This window comes from Hemiscyllium ocellatum, chromosome 33 (assembly GCF_020745735.1).
Source record: "Hemiscyllium ocellatum isolate sHemOce1 chromosome 33, sHemOce1.pat.X.cur, whole genome shotgun sequence".
NCBI classification, from domain to species: domain Eukaryota; kingdom Metazoa; phylum Chordata; class Chondrichthyes; order Orectolobiformes; family Hemiscylliidae; genus Hemiscyllium; species Hemiscyllium ocellatum.
The window spans coordinates 31,332,363-31,351,852 of NC_083433.1; positions in this window are offsets into that span (position 1 = coordinate 31,332,363).

Sequence of the window (19,490 nt, forward strand, 5' to 3'; positions counted from 1 at the left end):
CATAGGCTGTCAGGGAAGGATGTCATTGAAATTTGGAACTTTTTCAAGGAACAGATACAACGTGCCCTTGGTATGTATGTACCTGTCAGGCAGGAAAGAGATGGTCGTGTGAGGGAACCTTGGTTGATGAGGGAGGTTGAATGCCTTGTTAGGAGGAAGAAGGAGGCTCACATAAGTTTGAGGAAACAAGGTTCAGACAGAGCGTTGGAGGGATACAGGATTGTTAGGAGTCGGCTGAAGAAAGGCATTAGAAGAGCTAAGAGAAGGCATGAAAAATCTTTGGGGGGGTAGGATCTAGGATAACCCAAAGGCCTTTTATGCATATGTGAGAAACATGAGAATGACGAGAACGAGGGTAAGTCCGATCAAGGACAGAAGTGGGAGACTGTGTCTTGAGTCAGAAGAGATAGGAGAGGTCTTGAATGAATACTTTTCTTCAGTATTTACAAATGAGAGGGATTGTATTGTTGAAGAGGAAAATATGAAACAGACTGGTCAGCTCGAGGAGATACTTGTTAGGAAGGAAGATGCGTTGGGCATTTTGAAAAAACTTGAGGATAGACAAGTCCACCGGGCCTGAAAGGATATATCCTAGGATTATGTGGGAAGCAAGAGAGGAAATTGCAGAACCGTTAGCAATGATCTTTTTGTCTTCACTGTCAATGGGTTGGTGCCAGGGGACTGGAGAGGTGCAAATGTTGTGCCCGTGTTCAAAAAAGGGAATAGGGATAATCGCGGGAATTACAGGCCAGTTAGTCATACTTCGGTGGTAGGCAAAGTAATGGAAAGGGTACTGAGGAATAGGATTTATGAGTATCTGGAAAGACACTTTTTGATTAGGGACAGCCATCACAGATTTGTGAGGGGTAGGTCTTGCCTTACAAGTCTTATTGAATTCCTTGAGGAGGTGACCAAGCATATGGATGAGGGTAGAGAATGGATGTAGTGTACATGGATTTTAGTAAGGCTTTTGATAAGGTTCCCCATGGTAGGCTTATGCAGAAAGTCAGGAGGCATGGGATAGTGGAAGGTTTGGCCAGTTGGATAGAAAACTGGCTTTCCTGTCGAAGTCAGAGAGTGATGTTAGATGGTAAATATTCATCCTGGAGCCCAGTTACAAGTAGAGTTCCGCAGGAATCAGTTCTGGGTCCTCTGTTACTTGTAATTGTTATAGGTGACTTGGTAGAGGGAGTCGAAGGGTGGGTCAGTAAATTTGCAGACGATACAAAGATTGGTGGAGTTGTGGATAGTGAGGAGGACTGTTGTCGGCTGCAAAGGGACTTAGATATGATGCAGAGCTGGGCTGAGGAGTGGCAGTTGGAGTTCAACCCTGTCAAGTGTGAGGTTGCCCATTTTGGAAGGACAAATAAGAATGCGGAATACAGGGTTAACGGTAGGGTTCTTAGTAAGGTGGTGGAGCAGAGTGATCTTGGGGTCTATGTTCGTAGATCTCTGAAAGTTGCCACTCAGGTGGATAGAGCTTGTAAGAAGGCCTATGGTATATTAGCGTTCATTAGCAGAGGGATTGAATTCAAGAGTCGGGAGGTGATGTTTCAGCTATATAGGACCTTGGTAAGGCCACATTTGGAGTACTGTGTGCAGTTCTGGTCGTCTCATTTTAGGAAAGATGTGGAAGCTTTGGAGAGGGTACAGAGGAGATTTCCCAGGATGTTGCCTGGAATGGAGAATAGGTCATATGAGGAGAGGTTGAGAGTACTAGGCCTTTTCTCATTGGAACGGTGAAGGATGAGGAGTGACGTGATAGAGGTTCATAAGATGATCAGGGGAATAGATAGAGTAGACAGTCAGAGACTTTTTCCCCGTGTACAACAGAGTGTTACAAAGGGACATAAATTTAAGATGAAAGGTGGATGTCAGGGGTAGGTTCTTTACCAAAGAGTGGTGGGGGCATGGAATGCATTGCCTGTGGGAGTAGCAGAGTCAGAATCATTGGTGACCTTTAAGCGGCAATTGGATAGGTACATGGATGGGTGCTTAAGCTAGAACAAATGTTCGGCACAACATCGTGGGCCGAAGGGCCTATTCTGTGCTGTATTGTTTTATGTTCTATGTTCTATGTTCTAAACATTAGGCAATAACTGACCCATTGAAAGCACAAAAACTATAGTATTTCCAGCCAATATTTGGAAATTTAAAGACCCCATAACATCGACCCTGTTACACTCACACCTATCCAGAACCACCTGTAACCCATTGGCACAAAGCCAGCAGACAAGACCAATCTTGATGGCAGCAGAGAACATGATAATTTGGAAATGTTCCATGTGTTTCTGTCTCTGCTTCCTACAGACCACAATCAGCAATGATTCCCAATTGCAGATTCCAGGAACCGCGTTTTAACAAACTGCCTTCAATTATACGTTGAAGTGAACCTTCTATCCTCAAGGTTCGAGTTTCCATCTCCTGTCACTGAGCTGCAGATCAATGGGATGTTTTTCACTCCGCAGGACTGTGGTTTATTACTGAGCTTCCCTGTGCTCATCCACATATAGACTGACATCCCACACTCCAACAAAACACATAACAGACTAACTGCCGAGGAGAGAGGAAGGCTAATAAGCGAAAGGAAAATCCAAATTTGTTTAACAGTAATATTAAGGGGGAAATTGATAACAAGAGAAAGAATAGAGTACATTGTCGACCACAGTGGTAAATTATGTATGGACCCAGAGACTGTAGTGAATGGATATATTGTGTTAGGGTTGATCATGAGAGGATTGGTATGAAATCATGGAGAAGCTCTGTGATGAATTAGTACACAGAGAGATGCCTTGTCTGGTCTAGCAGGCTTAAAGGTCGGTAACTTTCTGGAGCTGAATAAACTGTTTCCCAGTTTATTGAGTGAGGCAATGGAAGAGATGGCAGGGACATGTACAAACATTTTCAAATCTTCTCTGGGCACAGGAGAGGTTCCAGAGGACTGTGCACCTGACAACCTGGGACTGCTATTAAAGAATGGAGCGAGATAAACTAGGAAACTACAGAGCGGTCTGTCTAATGTTGCTGGTGGGGAATCTATTGGAAGCAATAATGAGGACTAGAATTAATCAGCATTTGAAGAAACAATGGTTACAAACAACAAAGAATAAAAGGAAATTACAGCACAGGAACATGCTCTTCGGCCCTCCAAGCCTGCACCTATTTTGATCCTTTATCTAAACCCGTCACCTAGTTTCTAAGGATCTTTATTCCTCTGCTATCTGCCCATTCAAGATGTATCTGTCTCGATACATCTCAAGTGACAGTACTGTGCCCGCCTCGACCATGTCTGCTGGCAATGTTTTCCAGGCAACCACCACCCTCTGCATTAAGAACTTTCCAAACATATTTCCCTTAAACTTTACCCACCTCTCACTTTGAGCTCGTGAACCCAAGTAATTGAGTCCCTCACTCTGGGGAAAAAGCTACTTGCTATACCTTGCATATTTTAGTGGGCCTTAATCAGTACACCCCTCAAACTCTATCTTTCTAATGAAAATAATCCTAATCTACTGAACCTCTACACATAGCTAATGCCCTCCATACCAGGCAACATCCTGGTGAACCTCCTCTGCATACTCTCCAAAGCATCCAATTCCTTTGGTAATGCAGCAACTAGAACTGGACACAATACTCCAAGCGTGGTTGAACCAAAGTCCTATATAACTGTAGCATGACCTGTCAACCCTAGTACTCAATACCGCATCTGATGAATGAAAGTATGCCAACATGCCTTCTTTGACCACTCGATTGACCTGCTTTGCCAACTTCGGGGAACAATGGCCCTGAACACCGAGATCTCTGTGTGTGTCAATTTTCCCCAGGGCCTTTCCATTTACTGTATACTTGGCTCACGAATTGGATCCCTCAAAATACATCACCTTACACCACACAAATTCTGGCAGAGCAGCACTCCCTCACCACTGACCCTCGAACAGTGCAGAGGTCCCTCACCATTGACCCTCTGACGGTGCAGAACTCTCTCACCACTGATCTTCTGACAGTACAGCACTCGCTCACCACTGACTGTCCAACAGTGCAGCACTCCATCACCACTGACCCCATTTGACAGTGCAGCACGACCTCACCACTGACACACTGACAGTGCAACAGTCCTCACCTCTGAACTTCTGACAGTACAGCACTCCCTAACCACTGACCTTATAACAGTGCAGCACTCTCTCACCACTGACCATCTGACAGTGCAGCACTAACTCACCACTGACCCTCGGACAGTGCAGCATTCCCTCACCACTGATCCTTTCACAGTGCAGCTCTCCTTCAGCACTGACCTTCTGACAGTGCAGCACTCCTTCACCACTGACTCTCTGGCAGTACAGAATTCCCTCACCACTGACCTTCTGACAGTACAGCACGCCCACACCATTGACCTTCTAACAGTGCAGCAGTCCCTCACCACTGATCTTCTGACAGTGTAGCACTCCCTCATCACTGATCCTCCAACAGTGCAGGATTCCCTCACCATTAACTAGCCGAAAGTGAAGCACTCTTTGACCATTTACCCTCCGACAGTGCAGCACTCCCTCACCACTGACTCTCTCACAGTGCAGCACTCCCTCAACACTGATCCCCTGACAGTGCAGAACTCCCTCACCATTGGCCTTCCGACAGTGCAGCACTCTCTCACCACTGACCTTCTGACAGTTCAGCATAACCTCACCACTGACCTCCGACAGTGCAGCATTCTCTCACCATTGACCCCCCAGACAGTGCAGCACTCCCTCACTACTGACCTTCTGACAGTGCAGCACTCCCTCCCAATGACATTTTGACAGTGCAGCTCTCCCTCTCCACTGACTTTCTGACAGTGCAGCAATCCCTCATCACTGATCCTCCAACAGAGCAGGATTCCCGCACCACTGAACCTCTCACAGTGCAGCATTCTCTCACCATTGACCCACCGACAGTGCAGCACTCCCTCACCACTGACCTTCTGACAGTGAAGCACGCCCTCATTACTGATCCTCCAACAGACCAGCACTCCCTCAGCACTGACCCTCCAACAATGCAGTACTCCCGCACCACTGACCTTCTGACAGTGCAGCTCTCCCTCTCCACTGACTATCTGACAGTGCAGCACTCCCTCACCATTGACTCTCTCACAGTGCAGCACTCCCTCACCACTGACCGTTTGACAGTGATGCACTCCTTCACCACTGACCTTCTGACAGTGCAGCACTCTCTCTCCACGGACCTTCTGACAGTGCAGCACTCCCTCAACACTTATCCACCGACAGTGCAGCACTCCCTCAACACTGACATTCTGACACTGCAGCACTCCCTCACCACTGACTCTCTCACAGTGCAGTTCTCCCTCTCCACTAACTTTCTGACAGTGCAGCACTCCCTCATCACTGAACCGCTGACAGGGCAGAACTCCCTCACCATTGACCTTCCGACAGTGCAGCACTCCCTCATCACTGATCTTCTGACCGTGCAGCATAACCTCACCACTGACCTCCACAGTGCAGCACTCCCTCACCACTGACCTTCTGACAGTGCAGCACTCCCTCAGGACTGACATTTTGACAATGCAGCTCTCCTTCTCCACTGACTTTCTGACAGTGCAGCACTCCCTCATCACTGACTCTCTCACAGTGCAGCACTCCCTCACCAAAGACTCTCTCACAGTGCAGCACTCCCTCACCACTGACCTTTTGACAGTGCTGCACTCCGTCTCCACTGACTCTCTCACAGTGCAGCACTCCCTCACCACTGACTCTCTCACAGTGCAGCACTCCCTCACCACTGACCTTCTGACAATGCAGCACTCCCTCACCACTGACCTTCTGACAGTGCAGCACTCCCTCTACACTGACCATCTGACCGTGCAGCACTCCCTCACCACTGACATTTTGACAGTGCAGCTCTCCCTCTCCACTGACTTTCTGACAGTGCCGAACTCCCTCATCACTGACTTTCTGACAGTGCAGCACTCCCTCTCCACTGACTTTCTGACAGTGCAGCACTCATTCACCACTGATCCCCGACATGGCAGCACTCCCTAAACACTGATCCTCTGAGAGTGCAGAACTCCCTCTCCACTGACCATCTGAGAGTGCAGCCCTCCCTCACCACTGACCAATTGACAGTGCAGCACTCCTTCACCACTGACCTTCTGACAGTGCAGCACTCCCTCACCACTGACCATTTTGACAGTGCAGCACTCCCTCACCACTGACGTTTTGACAGTGCAGCACTCCCTCTTCACTGACCTTCAGGCAGTGCAGCACTCCCTCATCACTGATCCTCTGACAGTGCAGCACTCTCTCACCACTGACCCCACCGACAGTGTAGCACTCCCTCATCACTGATCCTCCAACAGTGCAGGATTCCCTCACCACTAACCCGCCGAAAGTGCAGTACTCCTTGACCATTTACCCTCCGACAGTGTGGCACTCACTCACCACTGACCTTCTGACAGAGAAGCACGCCCTCATTACTGATCCTCCAACAGACCAGCAATCCCTCAGCACTGACCCTCCAACAATGCAGTACTCCCTCACCACTGACCTTCTGACAGTGCAGCTCTCCCTCTCCACTGACATTCTGGCAGTGCAGCACTCCCTCATCACTGACTCTCCAACAGTGCAGAACTCCCTCACCAATGACTATCTCACAGTGCAGCACTCCCTCACCACTGACCTTCTGTCAGTGCAGCACTCTCTCACCACTGACCTTCTGACAGTGCAGCATAACCTCACCACTGACCTCCAACAGTACAGCACTCTCTCACCACTGATGCTCTGATATTGCAGCACTCTCTCATCACTGATCCTCCAACAGTGCAGCATTCTCTCACCACTGACCCACAGACAGTGCAGCACTCCCTCAACACTAACCATCCGTGAGTGCAGCACTCCCTCTCCACTGACCATCTGACAAAGCAGAACTCCCTCACCACTGACATTTTGACAGTGCAGCTCTCCGTCTCCACTGACCTTCTGACAGTGCTGCACTCCCTCATCACTGACTTTCTGACAGTGCAGCACTCCCTCACCACTGACTCTGTCACAGTGCAGCACTCCCTCATCATTGAACCTCTGACAGGGCAGAACTCCCTCACCATTGACCTTCCGACAGTGCAGCACTCCCTCACCACTGACCTTCTGAAAGTGCAGCATTCTCTAACCATTGACCCCCCGACAGTGCAGCACTCCCTCATCACTGACCTTCTGACAGTGCAGCACTCCCTCACCACTGACCTTCTGACAGTGCAACACTCCCTCAGGACTGACATTTTGACAATGCATCTCTCCCTTTCCACTGACTTTCTGGCACTGCAGCACTCCCTCACCACTGACTCTCTCACAGTGCAGCACTCCCTCACCACTGACCTTTTGACAGTGCTGCACTCCGTCTCCACTGACCTTCTGACAGTGCAGCACTCCCTCACCACTGACTCTCTCACAGTGCAGCACTCCTTCACCACTGACCTTCTGACAGTGCAGCACTCCCTCAACACTGATCCACCGACAGTGCAGTACTCCCTCACCACTGACATTTTGAAAGTGCAGCTCTCCCTCTCCACTGACTTTCTGACAGTGCAGCACTCCCTCATCACTGACTCTCTCACAGTGCAGCATTCGTTAACCACTGAATCTCTCACAGTGCAGCACTCCCTCATCACTGATCCGCTGACAGGGCAGAACTCCCTCACCATTGACCTTCCGACAGTGTTGCACTCCCTCATCACTGACTCTGTCACAGTGCAGCACTCCCTCACCACTGATCTTCTGACCGTGCAGCATAACCTCACAACTGACCTCCACAGTGCAGCACTCCCTCACCACTGACCTTCTGACAGTGCAGCACTCCCACAGGACTGACATTTTGACAATGCAGCTCTCCCTCTCCACGGACTTTCTGACAGTGCAGCACTCCCTCATCACTGACTCTCTCACAGTGCAGCACTCCCTCACCACTGACTCTCTCACAGTGCAGCACTCCCTCACCACTGACCTTCTGACAATGCAGCACTCCCTCCCCACTGACCTTCTGACAGTGCAGCACTCCCTCTACACTGACCATCAGACCGTGCAGCACTCCCTCACCACTGACGTTTTGACAGTGCAGCTCTCCCTCTCCACTGACTTTCTGACAGTGCAGAACTCCCTCATCATTGACTTTCTGACAGTGCAGCACTCCCTCTCCACTGACCTTCTGACAGAGCAGCACTCCCTCACCACTGACTCTGTCACAGTGCAGCACTCCCTCATCACTGATCCTCTGACAGGGCAGAACTCTCTCACCATTGACCTTCCGACCGTGCAGCACTCCCTCATCACTGACCTTCTGACAGTGCAGCACTCCCTCACCACTGACCTTCTGACAGTGCAGCATTCTCTAACCATTGACCCCCCGACAGTGCAGCACTCCCTCATCACTGACCTTCTGACAGTGCAGCACTCCCTCACCACTGACCTTCTGACAGTGCAACACTCCCTCAGGACTGACATTTTGACAATGCATCTCACCCTTTCCACTGACTTTCTGACACTGCAGCACTCCCTCACCACTGACTCTCTCACAGTGCAGCATTCCCTCACCACTGACCTTTTGACAGTGCTGCACTCCGTCTCCACTGACCTTCTGACAGTGCAGCACTCCCTCACCACTGACTCTCTCACAGTGCAGCACTTCTTCACCACTGACCTTCTGAAAGTGCAGCACTCCCTCAACACTGATCCACCGACAGTGCAGTACTCCCTCACCACTGACATTTTGAAAGTGCAGCTCTCCCTCTCCACTGACTTTCTGACACTGCAGAACTCCCTCACCACTGACTCTCTCACAGTGCAGCACTCCCTCACCACTGACCTTTTGACAGTGCTGCACTCCGTCTCCACTGACCTTCTGACAGTGCAGCACTCCCTCACCACTGACTCTGTCACAGTGCAGCACTCCTTCACCACTGACCTTCTGACAGTGCAGCACTCTCTCACCACTGACCTTCTGACAGTTCAGCATGACCTCACCACTGACCTCTGACAGTGCAGCACTCTCTCACCACTGATGATCTGACATTGCAGCACTAACTCATCACTGACCCTCCAACAGTGCAGCATTCTCTCACCATTGAATCCCCAACAGTGCAGCACTCGCTCAACACTGACCCTCTGAGAGTGCAGCACTACCTCATCACTGATCCTCTGACAGTGCAGCACTCTCTCACCACTGACCCCACCGACAGTGTAGCACTCCCTCCTCACTGATCCTCCAACAGTGCAGGATTCCCTCACCACTAACCCGCCGAAAGTGCAGCACTCCTTGACCATTTACCCTCCGACAGTGTGGCACTCCCTCACCACTAACCTTCTGACAGTGAAGCACGCCCTCATTACTGATCCTCCAACAGACCCCCACTCCCTCAGCACTGACCCCACAACAATGCAGTACTCCCGCACCACTGACCTTCTGATAGTGCAGCTCTCCCTCTCCACTGACTATCTGACAGTGCAGCACTCCCTCACCATTGACTCTCTCACAGTGCAGCACTCTCTCACCACTGACCGTTTGACAGTGCAGCACTCCCTCAACACTGATCCACCGACAGTGCAGCACTCCCTCAACACTGACCATCTGACAGAGCAGCACTCCCTCACCACTGACATTTTGACAGTGCAGCTCTCCCTCTCCACTGACTTTCTGACAGTGCAGCACTCCCTCATCACTGACTCTCTCACAGTGCAGCATTCGTTCACCACTGACTCTCTCACAGTGCAGCACTCCCTCATCACTGACCTTCTGACAGTGCAGCACTCCCTCAGGACTGATCCACCGACAGTGCAGCACTCCCTCAACACTGACCATCTGACAGAGCAGCACTCCCTCACCACTGACATTTTGACAATGCAGCTCTCCCTCTCCACTGACTTTCTGACAGTGCAGCAATCCCTCATCACTGACTCTCGCACAGTGCAGCACTCCCTCACCACTGACTCTCTCACAGTGCAGCACTCCCTCACCACTGACCTTTTGACAGTGCTGCACTCCGTCTCCACTGACCTTCTGACAGTGCAGCACTCCCTCACCACTGACTCTCTCACAGTGCAGCACTCCCTCACCACTGACCTTCTGACAATGCAGCACTCCCTCCCAACTGAAGTTCTGACAGTGCAGCACTCCCTCTACACTGACCATCTGACCGTGCAGCACTTCCTCACCACTGACATTTTGACAGTGCAGCACTCCCTCTCCACGGACTTTCTGACGGTGCAGAACTCCCTCATCACTGACTTTCTGACAGTGCAGCACTCCCTCTCCACTGACTTTCTGACAGTGCAGCACTCATTCACCACTGATCCCCGACATGGCAGCACTCCCTAAACACTGATCCTCTGAGAGTGCAGAACTCCCTCACCACTGACCATTTGACAGTGCAGCACTCCTTCACCACTGACCTTCTGACAGTGCAGCACTCCCTCACCACTGACCATTTTGACAGTGCAGCACTCCCTCACCACTGACGTTTTGACAGTGCAGCACTCCCTCTTCACTGACCTTCAGGCAGTGCACCACTCCCTCATCACTGATCCTCTGACAGTGCAGCACTCTCTCACCACTGACCCCACCGACAGTGTAGCACTCCCTCATCACTGATCCTCCAAAAGTGCAGGATTCCCTCACCACTAACCCGCCGAAAGTGCAGTACTCCTTGACCATTTACCCTCCGACAGTGTGGCACTCACTCACCACTGACCTTCTGACAGAGAAGCACGCCCTCATTACTGATCCTCCAACAGACCAGCAATCCCTCAGCACTGACCCTCCAACAATGCAGTACTCCCTCACCACTGACCTTCTGACAGTGCAGCTCTCCCTCTCCACTGACTTTCTGACAGTGCAGCACTCCCTCAGCATTGACGATCCAACAGTGCAGAACTCCCTCACCACTGACTCTCTCACAGTGCAGCACTCCCTCACCACTGACCTTTTGACAGTGCTGCACTCCATCACCACTGACCTTCTGTCAGTGCAGCACTCTCTCACCACTGACCTTCTGACAGTGCAGCATGACCTCACCACTAACCTCCAACAGTCCAGCACTCTCTCACCACTGATGCTCTGATATTGCAGCACTCTCTCATCACTGATCCTCCAACAGTGCAGCATTCTTTCACCACTGACCCACCGACAGTGCAGCACTCCCTCAACACTAACCTTCTGTGAGTGCAGCACTCCCTCTCCACTGACCATCTGGCAGGGCAGCACTCCCTCACCACTGACATTTTGACAGTGCAGCTCTCCCTCTCCACTGACCTTCTGACAGTGCTGCACTCCCTCGTCACTGACCTTCTGACAGTGCAGCACTCCCTCACCACTGACTCCGTCACAGTGCAGCACTCCCTCATCACTGATCCTCTGACAGGGCAGAACTCCCTCACCATTGACCTTCCGACAGTGCAGCACTCCCTCATCACTGACCTTATGACAGTGCAGCACTCCCTCACCACTGACCTTCTGACAGTGCAGCATTCTCTAACCATTGACCCCCCGACAGTGCAGCACTCCCTCATCACTGACCTTCTGACAGTGCAGCACACCCTCACCACTGACCTTCTGACAGTGCAATACTCCTTCAGGACTGACATTTTGACAATGCAGCACTCCCTTTCCACTGACTTTCTGACACTGCAGCACTCCCTCACCACTGACTCTCTCACAGTGTAGCACTCCCTCACCACTGACCTTTTGACAGTGCTGCACTCCGTCTCCACTGACCTTCTGACAGTGCAGCACTCCCTCACCACTGACTCTCTCACAGTGCAGCACTCCTTCACCACTGACCTTCTGACAGTGCAGCACTCTCTCACCACTGACCTTCTGACAGTTCAGCATAACCTCACCACTGACCTCTGACAGTACAGCACTCTCTCACCACTGATGCTCTGACATTGCAGCACTAACTCATCACTGACCTCACCGACAGTGTAGTACTCCCTCCTCACTGATCCTCCAACAGTGCAGGATTCCCTCACCACTAACACGCCGAAAGTGCAGCACTCCTTGACAATTTACCCTCCGACAGTGTGGCACTCACTCACCACTGACCTTCTGACAGTGAAGCACGCCCTCATTACTGATCCTCCAACAGACCAGCAATCCCTCACCACTGACCCTCCAACAATGCAGTACTCCCTCACCACTGACCTTCTGACAGTGCAGCTCTCCCTCTCCACTGAAGTTCTGACAGTGCAGCACTCCCTCATCACTGACTCTCCAACAGAGCAGCACTCCCTCACCACTGACTCTCTCACAGTGCAGCACTCCCTCACCACTGACCTTTTGACAGTGCTGCACTCCATCACCACAGACCTTCTGTCAGTGCAGCACTCTCTCACCACTGACCTTCTGACAGTGCAGCATAACCCCACCACTGACCTCCAACAGTACAGCACTCTCTCACCACTGATGCTCTGATATTGCAGCACTCCCTCATCACTGATCCTCCAACAGTGCAGCATTCTCTCACCACTGACTCTCTCACAGTGCAGCACTCCCTCAACACTGACCTTCTGAGAGTGCAGCACTCCTTCTGCACTGACCATCTGACAGAGCAGCACTCCCTCACCACTGACATTTTGACAGTGCAACTCTCACTCTCCACTGACCTTCTGACAGTGCTGCACTCCCTCATCACTGAACTTCTGACAGTGCAGCACTCCCACACCACTGACTCTGTCACAGTGCAGCACTCCCTCGTCACTGATCCTCTGACAGTGCAGAACTCCCTCACCATTGACCTTCCGACAGGGCAGCACTCCCTCATCAAAGACCTTCTGACAGTGAAGCACTCCCTCAGGACTGACATTTTGACAATGCAGCTCTCCCTCTCCACTGACGTTCTGACAGTGCAGCACGCCCTCATTACTGATCCTCCAACAGACCAGCACTCCCTCAGCACTGACCCTCCAACAATGCAGTACTCCCGCACAACTGACCTTCTGACAGTGCAGCTCTCCCTCTCCACTGACTATCTGACAGTGCAGCACTCCCTCACCATTGACTGTCTCACAGTGCAGCACTCCCTCACCACTGACTGTTTGACAGTGATGCACTCCTTCACCACTGACCTTCTGACAGTGCAGCACTCTCTCTCCACTGACCCTCTGACAGTGCAGCACTCCCTCAACACTGATCCACCGACAGTGCAGCACTCCCTCAACACTGACCATCTGACAGAGCAGCACTCCCTCACCACTGACATTTTGACCGTGCAGCTCTCCCTCTCCACTGACTTTCTGACAGTGCAGCACTCCCTCATCACTGACTCTCTCACAGTGCAGCATTCGTTCACCACTGACTCTCTCACAGTGCAGCACTCCCTCATCACTGATCCGCTGACAGGGCAGCACTCCCTCACCACAGACCTTCTGACAGTGCAGCACTCCCTCACCACTGACCATTTTGACAGTGCAGCACACCCTCACCATTGACGTTTTGACAGTGTAGCACTCCCTCGTCACTGACGTTCAGGCAGTGCAGCACTCCCTCATCACTGACCTTCTGACAGTGCAGAACTCCCTCTACACTGACCATCTGACCGTGCAGCACTCCCTCACCACTGACATTTTGACAGTGCAGCTCTCCCTCTACACTGACTTTCTGACAGTGCAGAACTCCCTCATCACTGTCATCCTGACAGTGCAGCACTCCCTCTCCACTGACTTTCTGACAGTGCAGCACTCATTCACCACTGATCCCCGACATGGCAGCACTCCCTAAACACTGATCCTCTGAGAGTGCAGAACTCCCTCTCCACTGACCATCTGAGAGTGCAGCCCTCCCTCACCACTGACCATTTGACAGTGCAGCACTCCTTCACCACTGACCTTCTGACAGTGCAGCACTCCCTCATCACTGATCCTCTGACAGTGCAGCACTCTCTCACCACTGACCCCACCGACAGTGTAGCACTCCCTCATCACTGATCCTCCAACAGTGCAGGATTCCCTCACCACTAACCCGCCGGAAGTGCAGTACCCCTTGACCATTTACGCTCCGAGAGTGTGGCACTCACTCACCACTGACCTTCTGACAGTGAGGCACGCCCTCATTACTGATCCTCCAACAGACCAGCAATCCCTCAGCACTGACCCTCCAACAATGCAGTACTCCCTCACCACTGACCTTCTGACAGTGCAGCTCTCCCTCTCCACTGAAGTTCTGACAGTGCAGCACTCCCTCATCACTGACTCTCCAACAGAGCAGCACTCCCTCACCACTGACTCTCTCACAGTGCAGCACTCCCTCACCACTGACCTTTTGACAGTGCTGCACTCCATCACCACAGACCTTCTGTCAGTGCAGCACTCTCTCACCACTGACCTTCTGACAGTGCAGCATAACCCCACCACTGACCTCCAACAGTACAGCACTCTCTCACCACTGATGCTCTGATATTGCAGCACTCCCTCATCACTGATCCTCCAACAGTGCAGCATTCTCTCACCACTGACTCTCTCACAGTGCAGCACTCCCTCAACACTGACCTTCTGAGAGTGCAGCACTCCTTCTGCACTGACCATCTGACAGAGCAGCACTCCCTCACCACTGACATTTTGACAGTGCAACTCTCACTCTCCACTGACCTTCTGACAGTGCTGCACTCCCTCATCACTGAACTTCTGACAGTGCAGCACTCCCACACCACTGACTCTGTCACAGTGCAGCACTCCCTCGTCACTGATCCTCTGACAGTGCAGAACTCCCTCACCATTGACCTTCCGACAGGGCAGCACTCCCTCATCAAAGACCTTCTGACAGTGAAGCACTCCCTCAGGACTGACATTTTGACAATGCAGCTCTCCCTCTCCACTGACGTTCTGACAGTGCAGCACGCCCTCATTACTGATCCTCCAACAGACCAGCACTCCCTCAGCACTGACCCTCCAACAATGCAGTACTCCCGCACAACTGACCTTCTGACAGTGCAGCTCTCCCTCTCCACTGACTATCTGACAGTGCAGCACTCCCTCACCATTGACTGTCTCACAGTGCAGCACTCCCTCACCACTGACTGTTTGACAGTGATGCACTCCTTCACCACTGACCTTCTGACAGTGCAGCACTCTCTCTCCACTGACCCTCTGACAGTGCAGCACTCCCTCAACACTGATCCACCGACAGTGCAGCACTCCCTCAACACTGACCATCTGACAGAGCAGCACTCCCTCACCACTGACATTTTGACCGTGCAGCTCTCCCTCTCCACTGACTTTCTGACAGTGCAGCACTCCCTCATCACTGACTCTCTCACAGTGCAGCATTCGTTCACCACTGACTCTCTCACAGTGCAGCACTCCCTCATCACTGATCCGCTGACAGGGCAGCACTCCCTCACCACAGACCTTCTGACAGTGCAGCACTCCCTCACCACTGACCATTTTGACAGTGCAGCACACCCTCACCATTGACGTTTTGACAGTGTAGCACTCCCTCGTCACTGACGTTCAGGCAGTGCAGCACTCCCTCATCACTGACCTCCTGACAGTGCAGAACTCCCTCTACACTGACCATCTGACCGTGCAGCACTCCCTCACCACTGACATTTTGACAGTGCAGCTCTCCCTCTACACTGACTTTCTGACAGTGCAGAACTCCCTCATCACTGTCATCCTGACAGTGCAGCACTCCCTCTCCACTGACTTTCTGACAGTGCAGCACTCATTCACCACTGATCCCCGACATGGCAGCACTCCCTAAACACTGATCCTCTGAGAGTGCAGAACTCCCTCTCCACTGACCATCTGAGAGTGCAGCCCTCCCTCACCACTGACCATTTGACAGTGCAGCACTCCTTCACCACTGACCTTCTGACAGTGCAGCACTCCCTCATCACTGATCCTCTGACAGTGCAGCACTCTCTCACCACTGACCCCACCGACAGTGTAGCACTCCCTCATCACTGATCCTCCAACAGTGCAGGATTCCCTCACCACTAACCCGCCGGAAGTGCAGTACCCCTTGACCATTTACGCTCCGAGAGTGTGGCACTCACTCACCACTGACCTTCTGACAGTGAGGCACGCCCTCATTACTGATCCTCCAACAGACCAGCAATCCCTCAGCACTGACCCTCCAACAATGCAGTACTCCCTCACCACTGACCTTCTAACAGTGCTGCTCTCCCTCTCCACTGACTTTCTGACAGTGCAGCACTCCCTCATCACTGACTCCCCAACAGTGCAGAACTCCCCCACCACTGACTCACTCACAGTGCAGCACTCCCTCACCACTGAACTTTTGACAGTGCTGCACTCCATCACCACTGACCTTCTGTCAGTGCAGCACTCTCTCACCACTGACCTTCTGACAGTGCAGCATAACCTCACCACTGACCTCCAACAGTACAGCACTCTCTCACCACTGATGCTCTGATATTGCAGCACTCTCTCATCACTGATCCTCCAACAGTGCAGCATTCTCTCACCACTGATCCACCGACAGTGCAGCACTGCCTCAACACTAACCTTCTGTGAGTGCAGCACTCCCTCTCCACTGACCATCTGACAGAGCAGCACTCCCTCACCACTGACATTTTGACAGTGCAGCTCTACCTCTCCACTGACCTTCTGACAGTGCTGCACTCCCTCATCACTGACATTCTGACAGTGCAGCACTCCCTCACCACTGACTCTGTCACAGTGCAGCATTCCCTCATCACTGATCCTCTGACAGGGCAGAACTCTTAGCGGGCGGCACGGTGGCACAGTGGTTAGCACTGCTGCCTCACAACACCTGAGACCCGGGTTCAATTCCCGACTCAGGTGACTGACTGTGTGGAGTTTGCACGTTCTCCCCGTGTCTGCGTGGGTTTCCTCCGGGTGCTCCGGTTTCCTCCCACAGTCCAAAGATGTGCGGGTCAGGTGAATTGGACATGCTAAATTGCCCGTAGTGTTAGGTAAGGGGTAAATGTAGGGGTATGGGTGGGTTTCGCTTCGGCGGGTCGGAGTGGACTTGTTGGGCCGAAGGGCCTGTTTCTGCACTGTAAGTCTAATCTAAAAAAAACTCCCTCACCATTGACCTTCCGACAGTGCAGCACTCCCTCATCACTGACCTTCTGACAGTGCAGCACTCCCTCACCACTGACCTTCTGACAGTGCAACACTCCCTCAGGACTGACATTTTGACAATGCATCTCTCCCTTTCCACTGACTTTCTGACACTGCAGCACTCCCTCACCACTGACTCTCTCACAGTGCAGCACTCCCTCACCACTGACCTTTTGACAGTGCTGCACTCCGTCTCCACTGACCTTCTGACAGTGCAGCACTCCCTCACCACTGACTCTCTCACAGCGCAGCACTCCTTCACCACTGACCTTCTGACAGTGCAGCACTCTCTCACCACTGACCTTCTGACAGTTCAGCATAACCTCACCACTGACCTCTGACAGTACAGCATTCTCTCACCACTGATGCTCTGACATTGCAGCACTAACACATCACTGACCCTCCAACAGTGCAGCATTCTCTCACCATTGACCCCCCGACAGTGCAGCACTCGCTCAACACTGACCCTCTGAGAGTGCAGCACTCCCTCATCACTGATCCTCTGACAGTGCAGCACTCTCTCACCACTGACCCCACCGACAGTGTAGCACTCCCTCATCACTGATCCTCCAACAGTGCAGGATTCCCTCACCACTAACCCGCCGAAAGTGCAGTACTCCTTGACCATTTACCCTCCGACAGTGTGGCACTCACTCGCCACTGACCTTCTGACAGTGAAGCACGCCCTCACTACTGATCCTCCAACAGACCAGCAATCCCTCAGCACTGACCCTCCAACAATGCAGTACTCCCTCACCACTGATCCTCTGACAGGGCAGAACTCCCTCACCATTGACCTTCCGACAGGGCAGCACTCCCTCATCACTGACCTTCTGAGAGTGCAGCACTCCCTCAGGACTGACATTTTGACAATGCAGCTCTCCCTCTCCACTGACGTTCTGACAGTGCAGCAGTCCCTCACCACTGACCCTCTCACAGTGCAGCACTCCCTCACCATTGACCATTTTGGCAGTGCAGCACTCCCTCTTCACTGACCTTCAGGCAATCAGCACTCCCTCATCACTGATCGTCTGACAGTGCAGCACTCTCTCACCACTGACCCCACCGACAGTGTAGCACTCCCTCATCACTGATCCTCCAACAGTGCAGGATTCCCTCACCACTAACCCGCCGACAGTGCACCACACCTTTACCATTTACCCTCTGACAGTGCAGCACTCCCTCACCACTGACCTTCTGACAGTGAAGCACGCCCTCATTACTGATCCTCCAACAGACCAGCACTCCCTCATCACTGACTCTCGCACAGTGCAGTACTCCCGCACCACTGACCTTCTGACAGTGCAGCTCTCCCTCTCCACTGACTATCTGACAGTGCAGCACTCCCTCACCATTGACTCTCTCACAGTGCAGCACTCTCTCACCACTGACGGTTTGACAGTGCAGCACTCCCTCAACACTGATCCACCGACAGTGCAGCACTCCATCAACACTGACCATCTGACAGAGCAGCACTCCCTCACCACTGACATTTTGACAGTGCAGCTCTCCCTCTCCACTGACTTTCTGACAGTGCAGCACTCCCTCATCACTGACTCTCTCACAGTGCAGCATTCGTTCACCACTGACTCTCTCACAGTGCAGCACTCCCTCATCACTGAATCGCTGACAGGGCAGAACTCCCTCACCATTGACCTTCCGACAGTGCAGCACTCCCTCATCTCTGAGCTTCTGACCGTGCAGCATAACCTCACCACTGACCTCCACAGTGCAACACTCCCACACCACTGACCTTCTGACAGTGCAGCACTCCCTCAGGACTGACATTTTGACAATGCAGCTCTCCCTCTCCACTGACTTTCTAACAGTGCAGCACTCCCTCATCACTGACTCTCTCACAGTGCAGCACTCCCTCACCACTGACTCTCTCACAGTGCAGCACTCCCTCACCACTGACCTTCTGACAATGAAGCACCCCCTCCCCACTGACCTTCTGACAGTGCAGCACTCCCTCTACACTGACCATCTGACCGTGCAGCACTCCCTCACCACTGACATTTTGACAGTGCAGCTCTCCCTCTCCACTGACTTTCTGACAGTGCAGAACTCCCTCATCACTGACTTTCTGACAGTGCAGCACTCCCTCTCCACTGACTTTCTGACAGTGCAGCACTCATTCACCACTGATCCCCGACATGGCAGAACTCCCTAAACACTGATCCTCTGAGAGTGCAGAACTCCCTCTCCACTGACCATCTGAGAGTGCAGAACTCCCTCACCACTGACCATTTGACAGTGCAGCACTCCTTCACCACTGACCTTCTGACAGTGCAGCACTCCCTCACCACTGACCATTTTGACAATGCAGCACTCCCTCACCACTGACGTTTTGACAGTGCAGCTCTCCCTCTCCACTGACCTTCGGACAGTGCTGCACTCCCTCATCACTGA